Consider the following 22,293-nt stretch of genomic DNA (forward strand, 5'->3'; position numbering starts at 1 on the left):
GATTTGTTGACATAAGTCATGGAACAGCATCTTCTAAAGAGTCTTAAATTGTATCACACTTTAATGTGTTAAACTGGGAGCTCAATGTAAACCCAGAAGAGCACCAATCTACACACGCTCAAAATCACACAGAACACAGTGAAGATGACACAAAAATATAGTCTTGTGTCCAAATTTATTTGTGTAGCTCAAACAACTTGACACGGCCATGTTTCAGCCAACTGGCCTGCCTCAGGAGTCTTTGTAGTCTAAATAAAACACATAAATAGCTTAAAATACAAAAGTAGATGAAAGACACAATCAGATATTCATCTAATGTCAAAATCATTCAACAAATAAAATTATTCAACAAATAAAAACAAATCATTAAACATATACGATAATACAAATATAAGAATGTCAAATTATAGGTACCACTGTAAAACATTAGCACAATTGTCGATAAATATCAAAAGAGAACACAAATTATAAGTTAAAAAACTAAGCTGCGGTAAAAAGGGCTGCAGCGAGTGGCAAACATGTCCTCCGCCACTAGCGCAGGGCCCTTTTACCACAGCTTAGTAAAAGGGCCTCTAAATGCAGCAATTACACATGTAACTGACAGTATTCTGTAAGGTTAGCATAAACTAGGCACACCCCTTATCTGCATATGCCCCTTCCACGTTCATGCCCCTTGCAGTTTTGTGCTATAGATTTTGCACACTAAGACATGTGTAACTGCAAATTAGTGCCAATTTGCACAAACCAGCTCCACTTATTACCAAGTATTGGTTATTAACACCAATAAGCACCTAATTGGCATGCATTTCACCAGTATTTTATAACAAAAATGTGCACGAAGATTATAGATTTGGGGGGGGGGGGGGCAGCCAACAAAAGGAGAACTCCAACTCCAACAATTCTGCTAGTGGTTGATTCAGAAAGGCCTTTGATAGAGTTAATTGAAGCTACAATATTATTTTGCTCCAAAGAACAGGATTGGGGTCAATTTTATTTCACAGATAACTAAATTATATACTACCTCAGGGCATCTGTGCAGGTAAACAAGAGCTGTTCTGAAGCCTTTGTGTTGGGAAGAGGGATGTGACATAGGTGTTCCTGATCTCCTCTGCTGTTTCCCTTGACCATGGAGCATGGCCTTCCTGAGGACCAGTGCGAGTAATGCGGTCGCAGAGAGCATGAGGAAGACAGGAGTGCAAAAATGGCTCCTTATCTGCTGTCTCCCCTATGGTGGCTGCAGTGCAGTGGGTGGGGCAGGTGTGCTGGGGTCATACAGCAAAGGGTGTGATTTTCTCTGTCAGACACTCGTGAAATGGAGCATCTAACAGAAAGAATTTATTTTATTTATTTTATTTATGCATTCTTGTATCCCACTATTATCCAAAAACAAATTTCGGTTCAAAGTGGCTTACAATTTACATTTTGGTGGGGTTACAATGATGCTGTGCAAAGTGGAGAAGGCATCTATAGTTTGTGTGGTTATTTATAGGGTTTTTGAAGAGATAGATTTGACGAGGAAAAGTAGAGGTAGCTTTTATGTTCAGTTGTAGAGTTTTGGTTGTTTATTCATGTAAACAACCCAAACTCTACAACTGAACATAAAAGCTTTTAGAGGTAGCTTTTGTGTTTAGTTGTAGAGTTTTTGTGATATTTATTCATATAGTTTTGAAGAGATAGATTTGAGGGAAGGCGGCAATGTCTTAAACTAAATGATATTGAGGAGGCTGTAATAGTGCAGGAAAATCATAAAATCATCATATTTGCCCATGACTTTGGCTGAATATAACTTAGCCCCAGCTATCTTAAAAGGTGGTCCAGTTAAAAGTGAATATGGACAAAGCAGAAGTGTTAAACATCAGTTTCAATGCCTTGTTGGAATACAATCTGAGGCAAAACTTTACCTTTATGTGGGCTAAAGATTCCTTAAAATATTAAAGGGTTAAAATAACATGAGAGGTGCACAAATTATATAATATAAACTACCAATCTTTTTTCTGTAGTATTTCTACAGAGCCGCTTAAGTTTTGATCATGATGGGTGTCCTAGTTTGGGATAATTGCATCAGTCAAGACGATTACTTTATTTAGCCAGGGCCGCTGAGAGACTGGACCGGGCCCGGGGCCCGGGGCCCTGCCCCCACCGCCCCCCTCCCCTCCCGAGGTCGCAGCTGCCGCTGCTCCCCCCCCCCTCCACCTGCTCTCCTCCGTCTGCCACCGGGCCAGGCCTCCTGCATTGAAATCAAAGCACCTCTCACCTCCATGTGAAAGCACTGCAGGCAGCAGGGTAGCAGATCGCCTCCCTTCGGCCATCCTTCCCTTGTATCCTGCCCTCGCGGAAGTTACGTCAAACAAGGGCAGGAGACAGGGAGGGAGGGAAGGATCTGCTGCCCTGCTGCCTGCAGCACTTTCACACGGAGGTGAGAGGCGGTGTGATTTCAATGCAGGGGGCCCGGCCCGGTGGCAGAAGGTCGACGACGGAGGGCGGGTGGGACTGCGGCACCAAGCCCAGGGAATTTTGTCCCCCCTGCCCCCCTCTCAGCGGCTATGTATTTAACCTTTTATATCTGTACCAAGCGCTCCCCATAAGAATCCTGGGGGAAGCACATGTTAAGTTGCAGGGGAATATTAACCATTTAGTTTGGAATGGGAATCCACTATAGGTGTCATATAACATGCTATGACAAGAAAGAAAGCAGGGTGACCTTGCCATGCTTATTAATTAAAGGTTAAGTTAAAGAATATTTGGGTCTGGCAAAGGGACCCTCAGAGGATGATGCCCTGCGTACAAATAAAACAAATTTGTCACCTGGCTGTCCACTGGGGTGCTTAAAACACGAAGTATACAAAATCCGTTTATTAAACACTTGCTCCATTTTTGGGAAAGGGGGGAGGGTGAGGCGATATTCTCTACTAGTTCTCATGTGCTGTAACCAGATTTTCCTCCAGATAAAAAGAAAAGAGTCTTCAGTAGGTGGGAGCAAGAAGCCTGGAAAAGAGTGGGGGAGTAGCCTACTGGTTAGTATAGCAGCCTGAGCACCAGGTCCAATTCCCACTGCAGTTCCTTATGACTCTGGGTAAAGTTTCTTATTCCTCCATTGGCCGAGGTACAAAATAAGTACCTGTATATAATATATAGATTTCTTTGATTGTAACCACAGAAAGGCAGTACATTAAATCCCTTCCTTAGTATCAGTTTTCCCAAAGTGGGTTGCTCCATACCTTTAGTGAGTTACAAAAGGATTATAATCTCCTTCTAAAGCATTTCTGTCAGGTTATTCAAGTAAGACATTGCTTTTCGAAAAAAGGGGCACATCACTTGATTGCAAAAGGATACATCCACTTCAGCAGTTGTGGCACTCTCTACGAGGGTCTAATGGAGCCATAACAAATCTGTATGCAATGTTGTGGGGAAATGAATTCAGTCAATTCAAGAAATATGGGATGGGAAGAGGATCTGAGAAAGGAAGTGGAGAGAATCAGTAGGACGTTACGCATTGTAGCATGTGGCACATGAGGGAACATAGTTATAAAACATCAGTAGTGCTGGTCACCAAGCAGGATGAGGCTAGTTATGCAAATGCAACTGGTTTCCGTTGGAGGGGTTGTGGAGATAAGGGATCCTTTTCCCACTTATGGTGAGACCATCCTAACGTTGGCAATAATGGGAACAAAATAAAGAGCTAGATAGGCCAACCCTAAATAATGTAGGGGCCCTTTAACTAAACTGCAATAAAAAGTGGCCTTAGCATGCCCTTCCCATTAGCGAATGACCATTAAAAAAATTGGCTTGTGTACACTTCCTGCCACCCATTTTGTAGGTGGTAAGGGCCCACGTGCTATTCCTGCTCTAACCTGTGCGCGGTAATATAGCTGCGCTAACTGATTAGTGCAGGAATGCCCCCTCTGCCCCCATACATGCCCCCTCAAAAAATTGTAAAAATATTTTTTAGTGTCCAGTTAGAGCATGCGCGTTCTGCACTTACCGCAAGACGCCTGAGCACATACCATGGCACACCATTTTATCCTGTGCTTATTAGGATCACTTCTGAAATGTGTCACTAGCTGAGGACCTTTTTACTAACATGTGCTAAAATCTAGGCTTAGCGTATTTTAATGCGGGACTTTGCCACACGGTAAGCCCATATTTTACATGACAGTATATTAAGGGTTTATCATTTTCTGTTTTCTTTTTTTTTTTTTGTAGATCCTGTGTTAATTTTTCTATTAGCAAGCAAGACTTGCAAAAAAAATAATGCCGGATCACTTACCACCTCCTCTTTAAGAGACACTATGGGGCAGATGATCAGAAGTAAATGCAGGTGCTGGAGGCCATGAGCGCCGGACTAGTGCCTGCACTTATCTGTGCTTTATGATCAGCCACCCAGAGTGCGTTGGAGGCAAAAACGCATATTAGGTATATTAAAATCAAGACGCCAGCAAAAGAATCGGTTGGACTGTTAGACGACCGAGGGGGAAAAGGGGCAATCGGGGAAGACAAAGCCATAGCGGAGAGATTAAATGAATTCTCTGCTTCGGTCTTCACCGAGGAAGATTTGGGAGAGATAGGAGCCAACTTTTCCACACTATTGGGGGTGCTACACCCAATGGAAATTACCTTTCCCTGAACACAGTCAATGCGTTTGTTCAATATTGGGGGACTCCTATAGTTGGTTTGAGAATTTAGATCTGTTGGCTTTATTTTGCACTGTACAGAAGGACATGCATTTCTTTCTGTTTCTCTGGTGTTGCACGACATGCAAAATCCTGCATTTCTGCTTTCAGTTTTTGTCTGCATGATTTTTGCAGTTCCCTATTTTGTATCAAGTGAGAGTCATGATGGTGGTCCTGAGGTGAAGGATTCTACTGGTATGTGGTGTCTGTGTAGAAATTTGTAACAGTCCATTTTGTTCCAGTTTTCCAGTAGTAGGTATATTGGTGCTCTAAAGTATTTCAGTAGCATAATTAAAAGAAATAACTACTTCTGAAGATAACAGGTACAGGTGGGGATGGAGGAGATTACTTGCGGGGATGGGTAGGGATGGAATGGATCTTAGCGGGGACAGGCGAGTATGGGTTAGGTTTCAGTGGTGTGCCTTTACAATTTTTGCACCTTTTAAGTGTGCCGCAAGATCAAAAAGATTCAAAATTACTGGTATAATGGAGCATGTTTAGTTAAGAGCCTTGCTAAACTCCTAAATTGAAAAGAAAGGCTTACGGGGAGGGAGGATTGGGGGTGGTTAGGAATTCACTACCAGTGCTATATTGTTATTTAAGACTGTGGATGTTCTCATATCTTGGGTTGTGTATTGTTCCCTTTGTATGAGGTAAATAAAAGTGTTTAAAAAAAATAAAAATAAAGGCTTGAAATACCTATCTATTTGGACTTCTCACAAAGGCATCCTATTACAAAATCAGGCCCTTGGAGTCCATGTTAGCAGAGCTTAACAAAATTGTGAGACATGACTGAGGACTGTTGCTGCGATGACTGGGCTCAGTTGGGAAAGGATAAGGGGTCTGATTGGCTTAAGATAATTGTTCACCTATGTTATGTACACCTTGGGTAGGGAGCTACAAGAATATAGGGCCTAGGTAGGTCCATACTTTGGAGATCATTATTATGAACACACTCCTAAGATTCCTAGCTTACTAAATCATCAGTGTAGGGAATTGCTGTAATGGCAATGTATATGTATGCTCCTTATATGCAATATTCAGGAGGGGAGGGTGGGAGGATGGGGGGAGGGGAGGAGGGGGTACTGTTGTTTATTAATAATTCTTGATTAATATAGTAAACTGATACGATTTGATGTAAAAGGTATTTATGAAACACTGGAAAGTTGATGATGGATTGACCTTTGTTATAATTGTATATTGGCTCACATTGTTGACTATGGTACTGTGATTTGTCATCATTAAAAAATATTGATTATAAATAAAGAATTGTCTTTGGAGAAAAAAAATAAAAATATAGATTTAAAAAAATGCATAGCTGCAAATTAAGGGCCCCGTTTACTAAGGTGCACTAGCGTTTTTAGCGCATGCACAAAATTAACGCACGCTGTGTAGGCGTCAATAGGAATATTGTGGGCACCTACACAGTACAGGCTAATGGTTAGCGCACGCTAAAAACGCTAATGCACCTCTAGCGTGGCTTAGTAAACAGGGCCCTAAGATTTCTATCAAAGAAGCCAATCAGGGGCAGACTCACCACTGAAACAATAGGGTAGTGCCCAATGGCCCACAGCAGTAGGGGGCCTTACCTCAGTGTAGTTTAACCAGCTTTGACAGAGGATTAGGGACCCATGAACCTTATTGCCTGGAGGCCTAGATCACTATCAGTCTGCCCCTGATCCCAATAAAGGCTGACTGTGCTGAGCGGTAAGCCCAAAGTACAAGAAAAATGCTTAGCCAAAAATATAATATTCTTGAAAAAGTTACTAGTGATTAGTAAATGATTGTAGGGTTCCTTTTTAATAGCACATTGATAAAGAAAGCAATCTAATGCCTTGTGAAATAATAAGAGCTTCAGATATAAATAAAATCCAAACTATTTTTCAGAATGCATCATATTTTTAAACAAGATATTCTTTCTTTGTTTAGCTTCTCAATAGAGTAATAGTTCAAGAAACAATAAATATAATTGCATTCAAAGTAACCATCATATATTTACTTGTGGGAATTACTTATAATTTCATTGAAAAACAATATCCCAAATAATATGATTTGACTTTAAATGCCAAAAAAGGACAATGTGAGATAAATGTGCTTCTTACATGAACATATGGAAAACTGATTAATATACAATTATTCTGAAGAGCTACGGTGGCTATGACTACGAATGAGAATGCCCAGCACTTTGTTTTTCAATCTTGTTCCTAGTGGGGTAAACTTTTAGCCAGAATCAACACATGCAGTCTAAGAAGTTACAGGTAGACAGGATGAATCTACGCCAATGTATTTTACTTAGGGAGTAGAAATGTATTTTACTTAGGGAGTAGAAATCCAAGAGAGGCGTATGTGTTAGGCGGTGAGAGTCTGCTAGGTACGGATGGGGAGAGGGCTCTTGGGGTGATAGTATCTGAGGATCTGAAGGCGATGAAACAGTGTGACAAGGCGGTGGCCGTAGCTAGAAGGTTACTAGGCTGTATAGAGAGAGGTGTGACCAGCAGAAGAAAAGAGGTGTTGATGCCCCTGTACAAGTTGTTGGTGAGGCCCCACCTGGAGTATTGTGTTCAGTTTTGGAGGCCGTATCTTGCTAAGGATGTAAAAAGAATTAAAGCGGTGCAAAGAAAAGCTACAAGGATGGTATGGGATTTGCGTTACAAGACATATGAGGAGAGACTTGCGGACCTGAACATGTATACCCTGGAGGAAAGGAGGAACAGGGGTGATATGATACAGACGTTCAAATATTTGAAAGGTATTAATCCGCAAACGAACCTTTTCCGGAGATGGGAAGGCGGTAGAACGAGAGGGCATGAAATGAGATTGAAGGGGGGCAGACTCAAGAAGAATGTCAGGAAGTATTTTTTCACGTAGAGGGTGGTGGATGCTTGGAATGCCCTCCCGCGGGAGGTGGTGGAGATGAAAACGGTAACAGAATTCAAACATGCGTGGGATAAACATAAAGGAATCCTGTGCAGAAGAAAGGGATCCTCAGGAGCTTAGCCTAGAATGGGTGGCAGAGCTGGTGGTTGGGAGGCGGGGCTAGTGTGGGCAGACATATACGGTCTGTGCTGGGGCTGGTGGTTGGGAGGCGGGACTAGTGCTGGGCAGACTTATACGGTCTGTGCCGGGGCTGGTGGTTGGGCGGCGGGGATAGTGCTGGGCAGACTTATACGGTCTGTGCCAGAGCTGGTGGTTGGGAGGCAGGGTTGGTGGTTGGAGGCGGGGATAGTGCTGGGCAGACTTATACGGTCTGTGCCAGAGCTGGTGGTTGGAAGGCGGGGTTGGTGGTTAGGAGGCGGGGATAGGTCTGGCCAGACTTATACGGTCTGTGCACTGAAGAGGACAGTACAAATAAAAAAAGTAGCACATATGAATTTATCTTCTTGGGCAGACTGGATGGACCGTGCAGGTCTTTTTCTGCCGTCATCTATGTTACTGTTACTATGTTACTTTTTCAGCTTACCGAATCCGAGTTTGTACTTTTAGCTGGCTGGGTATTTCTAAACCACATGTACATTTGATTTTCAAAAATGCATACGTGTAATTTGGCATGCTGTAAATGCACACATTTTCAGGGCAATTCTGTAAAGTATGATTGAACAATTACGCAGTGGTGTTCCTAGGTCGGCTGCCACCCGACCTAGGACTGATCACCGCTGCCCCCAGTGCATCACTCCTCAGCACATCACACCCCCCCCCCCCCCAGTGAATCACCCCGCAGGTGACTCACAACACCCCTGGCACATCACCTTCACCCCCCAAGCGCATCGCTCTTACCTCCTGGGGCTGAAGAGAGCAGTCGCACGGCTGTCGGCTCCTCTGGTTCCCTGCCCGGAACAGGAAGTAACGTCAGAGGAAGCAGGGAACCAGCGGAGCCAAGAGCCACACAGTTGCTCCCTGCACCCCCTTGCAGCGTGCACCCGGGGAGGACCACCCCACCTTTGGTACGCCACTGCAGTTATGCACCAATTACTTGAGTAGGACATTAGAATAATGGCATATAAATGTATATATGCACATATACAAATGTATACCAAAATTCTGCTTAAGTGCTATTCTGTACATTTGCGTGAATCATAGATGTATGCATATTTTACAGGTAGACATACACATAGGCAGAGTTTGGTCAGAGCGTGGGTGAGGCACAAACATACGTGCATATCATATAGAATACTATAAGTCACATGCAAATCCCCAGCCCTCGAGTGCAGACACATACTCCAGCTTGTGCCTAAATTATAGGTGCGTATTTTTGTGGTTACACTAGTATTCTATAAAGGAAAGTAGGCACATCCCTTTAAGGAATAAGCTCCTATCAGGCATCTTCTGGTTGCCTATAGGTGCCTAGTTACACCCTTTGGGGTACTTTTCTAAAGGTTTTTTCATACAAATACTATTTTATGCATGTAAGAGGCCTGTTATAAAAAATTATTTCATGCATATAAGTACATGATATGACCCAGGAGTACACGTGTTCATAGAAGGAGTTCTGGTGGAACTTAGGTGGATTTATCGGAATTGTTTTTACTACAAGACTCGACAAATCCTGAGTGCCAGGTCGCCCTGAGGGTCAGGATTTGTTTTTTCTACAGCTGCCTCAAAGTTTATGGGGCTCTTTTACAAAGTGGCAATAAGCACTAACCAATACGCTAACCACTGTTACTTCATCTTCCAACAACGAGTTCCAGAGCTTAACTATTCTTTGAGTGAAAAACTACTACTACTACTACTTAACATTTCTAGAGCGCTACTAGGGTTATGCAGCGCTGTACAGTTTAACAATGAAGGACAGTCCCTGCTCAAAGGAGCTTACAATCTAAAGGACGAAATGTCCTCCTATTTGTTTTAAAAGTATTGCCATGTAATTTCATTGAGTGTCCGTCCCCTGGTATTTGTACATTTTGAAAGAGTGAAAAATCGATTCACTCTTACTCATTCTACACCATGCAGGATTTTGTAGCCCTCAATCATATCCCCCCTCAGCCGTCTCCTTTCCAAGATGAAGAGCCCTAATCTCTTTAGACTTTCCTCATATGAGAGGAGTTCCATCCCCTTTATTATTTTGGTCACTCTTCTGTGAATCTTTTCTAATTCCGCTATTTTTTGTTTTTTGAGATATGGCGACCAGAATTGAACACAAAACTCAAGGTGAGGTCACACCATGGAGCGATACAGAGGTATTATTTATTTATTTATTGCATTTGTATCCCACATTTTCCAACCTTTTTGCAGGCTCAATGTGGCTTAATCAGTTCATTTCGGCGTGAGAAATAAGGTGGTAGTGTGCTAACGTTCATTAGTGATAGAGTTAATGAAGCAGTCAGGTATAGAGAGTTCAGTTTTGTCTAGTTCTGGTATTTAGGATGGATCATTGTGGTATGCCTTTTTGAACAGGTTGGTTTTTGGTAATTTTTGGAAGTTTGTTAGGTCGTGCGTTGTTTTTATGGCATTTGGTAATGCATTCCATAGTTGCATGCTAATGTAGGAAAAGCTGGATGCATATGTTGATTTATATTTAAGTCCTTTGCAACTGGGGTAGTGGAGATTCAGGAATATGCATGCTGACCTTTTTGTGTTCCTGGTTGGTAAGTCTATGAGGTCTGACATATACACCGGGGCCTCACCGTGAATGATTTTATGGACCAGGGTACAGATTTTGAACGCAATTTGTTCTTTTAGTAGGAGCCAGTGCAGTTTTTCTCTTGGGGGTTTGGCACTTTCTTATTTCGCTTTTCCAAATATGAGTCTGGCTGCTGTGTTTTGGGCAGTTTGGAGTTTCTTAATGATTTGTTCTTGGTTATGATATTCTTGGTCTTATTTTGCATTCCTTTCCTAATAATTCCTAGCATCCTGGGCAGAAGATTTCAGTATATTGTCCACAATGACACCTAGCTTTTTTCCTTGAACGCTGACCCCCAAGGTGGACCCTAGCATCAGGTAACTATGATTCGGATTATTCTTCCCAATGTGCATCACTTTGCATTTGTCCACATTAAATTTCATCTGCTATTTGGTCGATATTCAGCCAGAACCTGCATAACTGTCTTATGCGGGCCCTGGCTGAATATTGGCTGGGACCCACATAGTCTCTGGCAGTCATTCCCACCAAATTTAGTCCCCAATATTCAGTGCCAGTACCCAGACATGGTTCAGCACTAAATATCTGGGGCTAATCTAGCCAGTGATGATCAACATTTAAAAAAACACCAACCACTTCTGGAGTGGAGGAGTAGCCTAGTGGTTAGTGGACTTTGATCCTGGGGACCTGAGTTCTATTCCCACTGCAGCTCCTTGTGACTGTGGACAAATCACTTAACCCTCCATTGCCCCTGGTACAAAATAAGTGCCTGAATATATGTAAACCACTTTGCAAGGCAATATATCAAGTCCCATTTCCCCTTCCCTTGAATATTGGTCAGATGGGTTTGTATCAGATTGTAAACCATAAAATTCTACTGCTTTATCAATTTCTGATCACCCATCCAGCTTTCTCTCTGTTTTACCCCCATCCCATCCCTACATTTTCCCCTTGATCCAATTGTATATTCTAGCATTGTAATCTTTTCCTTGTAGTGTCTTGACCTGAGGAAGGAGGTAGACTCCAAAAGCTAGAGTCCAATAACAAAGTATATTTATATGTGTAAAACCAAATTATATATCTAAGAGGCAGAAAATCATTGGCATTGATACATTTGAATAGTTCTTCCTGTCTGTGAATGTGTAACTAATATGGGGGCCCATTTACTAAGGCATGTAAGCGCATAAAATTACAACTACCACCCAGTTACCACATGCCTGGGCGGTAATTCTAATTTTTACGCACGTCCAATACGCGTGGCAGAAAATATTTTTTATTTTCTACCTCATGGCGCTAACTGGGTGGTAATCGGCAGTGTATGTGCGCTGATGATTACTGCCCGGTTAATGCATGAGACCTTACCGCTAAGTCAATGGATGGCTGTAAGGTCTCATGCCTAAAATGGATATGCACCAATTTTTATTTTGCCACACGTCCATTTTCGGCCAAAAAAGGCCGTTTTGCAAACACGCTGAAAAATGGACTTGTGCGCACCCAATACACCCGCCTACTCCAGCACAGGCAATTTTTCGGCATGCCTTAATAAAAGGACCCCATACTGAGCTGGTTCTATGCATAAGAGGCATAGGTGAGAGGTGTATGCCATTTGTATATGGTAAGTGCCAGCAATTTTCCATTCTATACATGTGTAATTCTCATAGATGTTTTCAGTGCCTTTATACATATTTCGGAGGGGGGCAGACATATTTTACAAACAGATGAAAGGTTTTTCAAACTACTCTGCACATTTTAAATTTCTAAATTGGGTATCTCTTTATTGATCTAGATAGAAACTGGTTGAGTGAAAAGCCTTCAAATATTGTCTGTTTGTTTGTTTTTTAATTATTACATTCATCAGAGAATGGCATATTGCTGCTGTGCCTAGTGTTTTATCTTCCCAGTCCTCCTGTTTGGTTTCTACTTTCTACTGGGCAGTTGTCTGAAGTTGAACTTTTTTCTCTAGTTTTCTCACATGGACTTGAATATCCTTTAATTTCCCAATAACTACATATTCAGTATGAACCATCATTCTCCATTATTTCTCTGAGGTAATTTCAGCAGGAGGTACAAGCGCTTTGAAATTCAAATTATTCTCACACATCTGTTGAACAGATGTACTTCTATCAATGGGTGGCTCTATAGATGCTTAGCTCAGTTGCTAAGGACACCAAAAGGCCCAGAAGAGTGTCTTCTTTTTCAAATGATGCGGCCACTTTGGCCCAGTTTGGTAGTCAGGTGGTAAGTCTCCCACAGTGACAATGATCAGGGAGAAAAGAGTATATTGATCCTTTGTTGGTATCAAGCGAATGATCTCCCCAAACTGCAATTTGCCAAATAACCCAATTCTAGGAGGGAGATTTTTTAGCCACCCCCCATTCATATGCATTATAGAATCTGCAGCACTGATTTCCATGACTAGAATCTGGATTTACAAATATCACCATGCATCGGGATGTAAGTGGGAAACCAGTGTAGAAGGCAGCGATATGGTTTTCCTCGCATATTAATTATATTCAATGCAGGAATATTACGTGTTCTGAAACTGAGAAAACGACTTCAAGAAAGACAGAAGCATCTGCAGGAGCCCCAGAAATACATGGCACGCTGACCAACAGAAGACAGAAGAAAGATGGCATCAAGACTGCAGAGCCTAGCCAAGCTCAAAGCCATTCACTGATCTACTGGGGTCAATTTTCAAAGAAACATATATGTTTACCAGTGGCCAGTAAACATGTGAACGGCGCCTGCATTTGCACTCCCTCTTTGGGGGCAGAAAAGATCCCCACACGGTCCTGCTCGCTGCTGCTACTCTACCTAATGCTGCTGCATTTTCAAAATGGTTGCTGAGACTTCCCTGCAGCAGTCTGACGAGACTGCTGAGACCCACGAGGCTACCACAAGAAGTCTCGGCAGCCATTTTGAAAACACAGCAGCATCAAGCAGAGCAACAGAGGCAGACAGGAAAGCGTGGGGATCTCTCCTGCCCTGAAGAGGCCACTAAACCACCAGGGTCCTTCAAGGTAAGACCGGGGAGGGTGCACTAGCGTGCGGGTGCGGGAGGAGCAGCGGTATGTGGATGGGAAGGTGCAGGCAGTGCCCAGGGGAGCCCAATGACCCTTGCTGCCCACGGGCCCAGAGCACTGTCAGTCCGCCCCTGTCTAATATTAAGCTTATATACTGCATTCTTGGTCCATCATAAAACCATCAATGCAGTTTACAACAGTAAGAGGTATAGCACATAAATGCAAAGGGTTTACACACAGTTGGAGCATGGGCAGGACATAGGCGTGTCTGCCACTTACATGCATAACAGAATACTGTAAGTTACTCAGATCGCTGCTGCATTTACTGCAGGTACAATTCACCAGCTCTATGACTGATGAAGCTGCAGGTACATAAATATAAGGCCCCGAAACAAGGATTCTAGAAGAGAATCTGGGCACCGACATGCCATTATAAAATAGGGTCTCACCACATGGCATTGGGGTGCCTAAATGAAGGCCCGCAGATATAGAATTGCCCCTTACCCCCTAATTCTTTAAAAGTCACCAAAAATGTGCATGCACAAATTTCATCGTGTGCCCAAGTTGTACGCACAACTTACTTGAATAATGAGCTAATTAGTGTTAATAATTGGCTTTTTAACAAGCAATTATTGGCACTAATTAGATTTAATTGGCTAAAGTTAGACGCAATTTCCAGGCATAAGCGTTATTCTATAAACTACACCTAACTTTAAGCATGGCTTATAGGATAGCGCTTTTTTCAGCACCGGTTTTTTCAGTGCCATATATAAAATCTAACCCTTAATGTCTTCATTTGCAAACTATACAGATAGTGTGAAGGTGAAAATACATCGAATTGCCCCTATACTATTCATACATTGAAAAGACAAAGGGAAGATGGAGTGAGGACAACAACATAAGGTCATCCCCACAGCAGCAATATTCCGTCACAATACAGATCAGTTTTGGGAGCAATTCCATAAGCGAGCATCCACTTAAAGGTGCCCCAATGCCGCACAGTCAGAGCCTATTCTACAATGGCACCCGGATTCCATTATAGGATACTAGCGTAACCCAGCATTGGCGTACCTAAAATTTAGGATCTCACATTTAAGCCAGCCTAGAGTAACTGCAGGCAGCTAAAGGAGGCAAAGGTATGCAAAAATAGTGCCGCCGAGAGGGGGGACAAGGTTCCCCTGGGCCCAGCCTCCAAGGGGGGCCTGGCACCAGGATCTGTCTCTCTCCTGCAACTGATGGGACTCAGGTGATCATGTCCAGGAGAGAGAAAATTCCAGCACCAGGCCCCTTTTAGAGGCTGGAGAGGAGCAGACACAGGGCTTTGGGGATCCCCAAACCCCGCAATCAGAAACTTTCCTCCAGCGCTGCTGTCCACCGCACTGCCTGTCCTGTGGCTGCTTTTCATGAGGGGCAGAGAGGTGGGGCAAAATGTGTTCCCCCACTTTGGGCTCCGGTCCTCCTCCCCAATTTTTGTGGTGTGGCTATGTGGCGGTCCAGGGGGCAGCAGCGGTGATCCTTGGGTGGGCTGGCAGTGGCGGTGCAGAGGGGGCCCACCCTAGGAGCACCACTGCAAAGACAGCCCACAAACTTTGAGGGGGCTAGAGCCCAAAGTGGGGGGGCACATTTTGCTCCACCTCCTTGCCCCCCACCTGCTGCAACTCCACATACCTTGGTTGGCAAGGGTCCCCAAGCCCTGTCATCAGAAGCCATCCTCCAGCGTTGTTCTCCGGCGCATTGCCTGCCCTGCGGCTGCTTTTCGTGAGACATAAATGTCTCTCGGTGGCTAAATGTCAGCTTTGCTCATGCTCCTCCCACGTGAACATCCCCTTACATTTACTCACTTGGCCACTTACGCACACTCTTACAGAACAGCGCTTAATTGCTTACCCTTACCTCTCGAAAATTCTTGTATTCTGTACATTTACACTCTTAGGTGGTACATAAAGGCTAATGGCTTTATGGCCCAGATTCTATAAAGTGTGTCAAAAAGTAGGTGCTAGGAAAAATCTGGGCTCAGCACTATTCGATAAAGGGAGCTCTGGGATGAGCATCCTTTATTCAGTAGCACTTAGGGGCCCTTCTGCTCACTGTGCTGCTGCGGCTAAGAAAACAAATAGAATGTTAGGTATTATTAGGAAAGGAATGGGAAACAAAAATGAGGATGTTATAATGCCTTTGTATTGTTTCATGGTGCGACCGCACCTCGAATATTGTGTTCAATTCTGGTCTCCGCATCTCAAAAAAGATATAGTGGAATTAGAAAAGGTGCAGAGAAGGGCGACGAAAATGATAAAGGGGATTGGACGACTTCCCTATGAGGAAAGGCTAAAGCGGCTAGGGCTCTTCAGCTTGGAGAAAAGGCGGCTGAGGGAAGATATGATAGAGGTCTATAAAATAATGAGTGGAGTTGAACGGGTAGATGTGAAGCGTCTATTCACGCTTTCCAAAAATACTAGGACTAGGGGGCATGCGATGAAGCTACAATGTAGTAAATTTCAAACGAATCGGAGAAAATGTTTCTTCACTCAACGTGTAATTAAACTCTGGAATTCGTTGCCAGAGAATGTGGTAAAGACAGTTAGCTTAGCGGAGTTTTAAAAAGGTTTGGACGGCTTCCTAAAGGAAAAGTCCATAGACCGTTATTAAATGGACTTGGGGAAAATCCACTATTTCTGGGATAAGCAGTATAAAATGTTTTGTACTTTTTGGGGATCTTGCCAGGTATTTGTAATCTGGATTGATCACTGTTGGAAACAGGATGCTGGGCTTGATGGACCTTTGGTCTTTCCCAGTACGGCAATACTTATGTACTTATGTGACAACAGGCTTGCTATGCGCCAATCCGGAAATACTGCCGGGCTACCGCAGGAGCCCGGTGGTAGTTCCCACCCCCAGTGCACGCCATTTCCGGCGCTTCAGTAATTTTTTTGATTTTAGTACCGCTGAGTTAGTGCGCGGGAGCCCTTACCGCCATCTCAATGGGAGGCGGTAAGGGCTCTCCCACCAAAATGGCCATGCATTTCCCCCCAAATGGCCAGCCTTTTACGCGCTGAGGTAAAAGGGAACCTCAGCGTGCGTCAAAAACACACGCTGATGCTAGTGCAGGTCTTGTTTTACCACAGCTTAGTAAAAGGAACCCCTAGTGTGGATTTTTTTGACCAGCTTTGGGCAGGAAGGAGGGTTTCTACCTGCTGAAAGCAGCCGTCAATCCTAGCACACAAGTCGGGCGTGTGCGGATCTCTGTTATTCTATAACACTGTACCTAAATCTTGTGACCGCCCCTGACCCACCCATACCCCGCTCATGGCCATGCTCCCTTTTGAGTTGTGTGTGATCTAATTTAGACCACCCATTGTTATAGAATAACATGCAGTCAAATCCGTGAACAAACCGTAACCAATGCCAATTAAGTGCTTGTTAACTCAAATAATTAAATCATTGGAGCTCATTTGCATGCAGATCTGCGATTTGTGCCCAATTTTGGGCACCCAAATTTGGGTGACCTTTTTTAGAATCTGGGGACACATGTTGAGTTTAGCCTGCTGAATAGCAAGCCTAAACTAAACGGCTGGCAGCAGTGACAGTCACCATACTGCATGTATATTTTGCACGTGGAAGCAAACAAAAGAGCAGATCACTAGGTGGTATTAATAAGACTTTAATACCACCTAGTGATCTGCTCTTTTGTTTGCTTCCACGTTGGATTTTGCGGATCATCTGCCTTCTTGTTTTCTTGTATATTTTGCACTTCTGATTATAGCTGCAGTAGCACTGCATATATTAATTTAAATACAGCAGCCATCATTCAAATTAAAATGCTGACCACCACCACACAATACTCCCCCCCCCCCCCCCCCCCCACAATACCAAATAGTTTATGATTAAAACAATCTCCCTTGATGCCTATTCTCCTGCAAAGAACCCTAAAGAAAATATGGTAAATATTGCAAAATATATATGTTGTAATCATGTCTAGCTTGTAATCAGCTTTAAATAAAACTCTTCTGCACCTTAAACAGGGTCCATTTTTTTCCTTAATTTTCCAGTTATATTTGATTCATATGTCTTTTGTTGTGAAGGCTTTCCATGAAAAGTTACTGTATATTTTCCAGTGTACACAGTATATATAAATCCTCTAGCTGTAATTCCAAAACGTCTCCCTTCTGGAACTGCGAAACTTGGCAGCCCTGAAACTGCACCATCTGCTCCTCGAGGGCCCCAAACCGCTGTACAGCTCCTGCCAGTCAATCTCTCATCACAAAACTCACCATCTGCAAAGCAGAGATCTGCATCAGAACAGCCAAAAGAACAAAAGGTTCAGTCTTCCAAGGTTTTCACGTCTGTAGCAGTGTCTCAGAATCAGATAATTACCAGACTCCAACTACAGGCTGGAGGATAGGAATATCAGTTAAATATTGTACACGAGAAATTTGTCCATAAATATGAGTAAAGGTAAGTCTGTGGGAAGTTTGTACCAAGGACAAAGCATGCACAGATCTTCTGACTCTTTAATAGTGAATATGCTGATGTGAATATACAAACAAGGGTCAATTTTATAACATATTTTTCATATGAAAAGCATTTTAAAACATGCGGGGAAAGGCTGAATACTTGAGTATGAGTGTGTATGCCAAGAAGATGGCACCTACTTGCATGTTTGCTGTACGTAAGTGTTCCCAGGGGCATAGGCTGAGCAATGCAAAACAAAAATGAGGATGTTGTAATGCCTTTGTATCACTCCATGGTGCGACCGCACCTCGAATATTGTGTTCAATTCTGGTCGCCGCATCTCAAAAAAAGATATAGTGGAATTAGAAAAGGTGCACAGAAGGGCGATGAAAATGATAAAGGGGATGGGACGACTTCCCTATGAGGAAAGGCTAAAGCGGCTAGGGCTCTTCAGCTTGGAGAAAAGGCGGCTGAGGGGAGATATGATAGAGGTCTATAAAATAATGAATGGAGTTGAACGGGTAGATGTAAAGCGTCTGTTTACGCTTTCCAAAAATACTAGGACTAGGGGGTCATGCGATGAAGCTACAAAGTAGTAAATTTAAAATGAATCAGAGAAACTTTTTCTTCACTCAGCATGTAATTAAACTCTGGAATTCTTTGCCAAAGAATGTGGTAAATGCAGTTAGCTAAGAAGAGTTTAAAAAAGGTTTGGACGGCTTCCTAAAGGAAAAGTCCATAGACCGTTATTAAATGGACTGGGGAAAATCCACTATTTCTGGGATAAGCAGTATAAAATGTTTTGTACATTTTTGGGATCTTCCCAGGTATTTGTGACCTGGATTGGCCACTGTTGGAAACAGGATGCTGGGCTCAATGGACCTTTGGTCTTTCCCAGTATGGCAATACTTATGTACTTATGGACTTATCTACTGGAACCAAGGAAAACATATTATTGGCATAAGAGTAGAATTTCACCTCTAAAATAACCAGATATTTGAAGCCAAAGCCCAGACAGGACCCGGCTTTGAATATACGGGAATAACTCCATTGGTGGTAAGCAAAACGCTCATCACTGTCGGCAGAATATTGACCCCTATTGTGTTTATTAACAGATGACCAGTAAAGTCCCTTTAAATTTGTTTTTGACAAGAAACTATGAACTGAATTTTCCTTGAGTATTGTGAAAATAATATTGTGAAAATTTACCTTGAGTATTGTGAAAATAAAGTTGGATTTACAGGACATAAATTCTACAGTAATTAAACATGGTTATAGAAGCCATGAGTACCACTATCCACTACCGTGCATAGGGAATGATGTGTGAAGTTTCCATTTCACCAGAGTGGTAGTTTACGATCGCATGATTTGGGAAGATTTATTAAACTCCGTATTGTTTGCACCAACAACATTGAGAGGGATGGTGAAGAGTATCTGCTGTAAGTAAGTTCTATATTTATATAGTTCTGCTAACTGATTCATTCAAAGTAATCTAAAGTTCTCTAATTCCAAAAAACTTAGAAAACAAAATCAGTAAACTTTGGGGTCTGTTTACTAAAGCACAGCAAATGTTTGCAGTTACCATGTGTTAGTTGCAAAAATTAATGCACAATAACTGCAAAGCCCACATGGGCAGTGGCGTTCCTAGGGGGGGCGGTTGGTGCAGTCCGCCCCAGGTGCACGCCGCTGGGGGGGTGCCGCTCGCCTGTCCGCTACGTTCGTTCCGTGCTCCCTCTGCCCCGGAACAGGTTACTTCCTGTTCCGGGGCAGAGGGAGCATGGAAACGAACGAAGCGGACAGGCACGCGGCACCCCCCCTCAGCGGCATGCACCTGGGGGGGGTTCCTTCGTCGGGGGGTGTCCTTTCTCTGGGGGGAGGGTCACGCTGCACCCGGGGGGGCGCTGCACCCAGGGGGAGGGGCGCATCAGCGATCCGCCCCGGGTGTCAGCCCCCCTAGGAACGCCACTGCATACGGGAACTGTTGGGGGCATGGTCAGCATCTATCCCTGTGGTTACCAGACAGGGAAGACATTTACTGCACAGTAGCCCCATAATTCTATAAATCTGCCTGCCCAAATTTAGGCTTAGCGCTAATAGCTGCCCTACTATTACTAACTCTAGAAAACTTATTGAATGCTTAACAGAATATACTCTAAATTATTGAAAAGAGAGGACAAGATTCTGATACTACAGATTGTATTCTCTTGAGCCAACAGTTAGGCACAGGGCAAACACAAAAAGTTATGAGAGGAAAAAAAAGCAATAAAGCACTCAGGAAGGAAACTTCATCACCATGAGCCATAAATATAATCCCACAGAGCAATTCATATCAAGCAGTGATTCCAACAAAGTAATTACAAAAATTGTTTTTGAAGAAATATTTTTAAATTTTTAGTGTAGTGCACTCATATTTCTAGTGGGGATTACCACAGACCACGATGATCTTCAAGTATATCCACTTTGTTTTCAATCATTGCACACTTTTTAAAATATTTTTTGTACTTTTTAACCCAATCATGCTTATCACAACTAATCTCAATATAGAGAATGTAGGGGCCCTTTTACTAAGACGTGCCTAAAAGTGGCCTCTGCTGGTGTACATAAGTACATAAGTAATGCCACACTGGGAAAAGACCAAAGGTCCATCGAGCCCAGCATCCTGTCCACGACAGCGGCCAATCCAGGCCAAGGGCACCTGGCAAGCTTCCCAAACGTACAAACATTCTATACATGTTATTCCTGAAATTGTGGCTTTTTCCCAAATCCATTTAGTAGTGGTTTATGGACTTGTCCTTTAGGAAACCATCTAACCCTTTTTTAAACTCTGCTAAGCTAACCACCTTCACCACGTTCTCCAGCAACGAATTCCAGAGTTTAATTATGCGTTGGGTGAAGAAACATTTTCTGCGATTTGTTTTAAATTTATTACACTGTAGTTTCATCGCATGCCCCCTAGTCCTAGTATTTTTGGAAAGCGTGAACAGACGCTTCACATCCACCTGTTCCACTCCACTCATTATTTTATATACCTCTATCATTTCTCCCCTCAGCCGTCTCTTCTCCAAACTGAAAAGCCCTAGCCTCCTTAGTCTTTCTTCATAGGGAAGTTGTCCCATCCCCGCTATCATTTTAGTCGCCCTTCGCTGCACCTTTTCCAATTCTACTATATCTTTCTTGAGATGTGGCGACCAGAATTGAAAACAATACTCAAGGTGCGGTCGCTCCATGGAGCGATACAATGGCATTATAACATCCTCACACCTGTTTTTCATACCTTTCCTAATAATACCCAACATTCTATTAGCTTTCCTAGCCGCAGCAGCACACTGAGCAGAAGGTTTCAGTGTATTATCGACGACGACACCCAGATCCCTTTCTTGGTCCGTAACTCCTAACGTGGAACCTTGCATGATGTAGCTATAATTCAGGTACTTTTTTCCCACATGCATCACCTTGCACTTGCTCACATTAAATGTCACGTGTTTTGGACGAACGCTGGTCCATTTCCTCAGTGCCCTTGGAAAAAAAGGCTTTTTTTGTGTGCCAGAAAATGGAAGTGTGGCAAAATTAAAACCAGTGCGCATCCATTTTTGGCCTGATACCTTACTGCCACCCATTGACTTAGCGGTAAGGAATCACACGCTAACCAGGCGGTAAGCATTCAACGCGTATCAACTGCTGATTGCCCCTGGGTAAGTGCCACGTCGTAGAAAATAGAGAATATTTTCTACCACGTGTTTTGGGCACGTGCCAAAAATGGAATTACCACCTGGGGCATGTGGTAGTGCCAATCTGATGTGCATTGGACATGCGTAGGCCTTTGTAAAAGGGCCCCTAAGTTTGAAACTTATCTTCAGCTGTTGTCTTGCATCCCAACCAGGGGCGTAGCCAGACAACAGATTTTGGGTGGGCCTAGGCAAGAAGTGGGTGGGCACCAAGTGTTCTCCACACCACCACCACAAAAAAAAATATCTAAGCTGGCAGGAAAACGCTTCTTTCCACCTTGGCAGTCTGCAGGAGGCATGCGCTGAAAACTGAGCATGCGCAGGTTCCGGTATCCTTGAGAGTAGCGTTTTTGTTACTATTAGGCGGAAGTCTTCAGCTGACAGAGCTTTGGATCCCCACCCACTACCACTAAATGTGTGCTACTGTTGGATGGGCCTGAGCCCTAAGTGGGTGGGCCCTGGCCCACCCAGGCCCAACTCTGGCTATGCCACTGATCCCAACATGGACCATGTTTCACATGCCACTGTTTCAAGGTACCCTAATACAAGTTTTTAATGACTGTGTGAGCCCCTCATGGTACTGTTCTCTATTTCAAACTATAGTCTCTATATTTGAGATTAGTTGTGAAAAGAACGGTTGGGTTAAAAAGTACAAAAAATACAAAAAAGTGTGCAATGATTGGAAACAAAAGGCCAAATTCTATAAACGGCGCCTTAAAAATCGGTGCCAAAATACCACATGGTAAGCCTGACTCTATAAAGTATGCCCAAAGTTAGGCGTAGTTTATAGAATATGCTCACACATCATTTTTGTGACTAAAATTTAGGCACATCCATTAAGGCCACCAAAA

The sequence above is a fragment of the Microcaecilia unicolor genome, chromosome 3 (assembly GCF_901765095.1).
Source record: "Microcaecilia unicolor chromosome 3, aMicUni1.1, whole genome shotgun sequence".
Classification (NCBI taxonomy): Eukaryota; Metazoa; Chordata; class Amphibia; order Gymnophiona; family Siphonopidae; genus Microcaecilia; species Microcaecilia unicolor.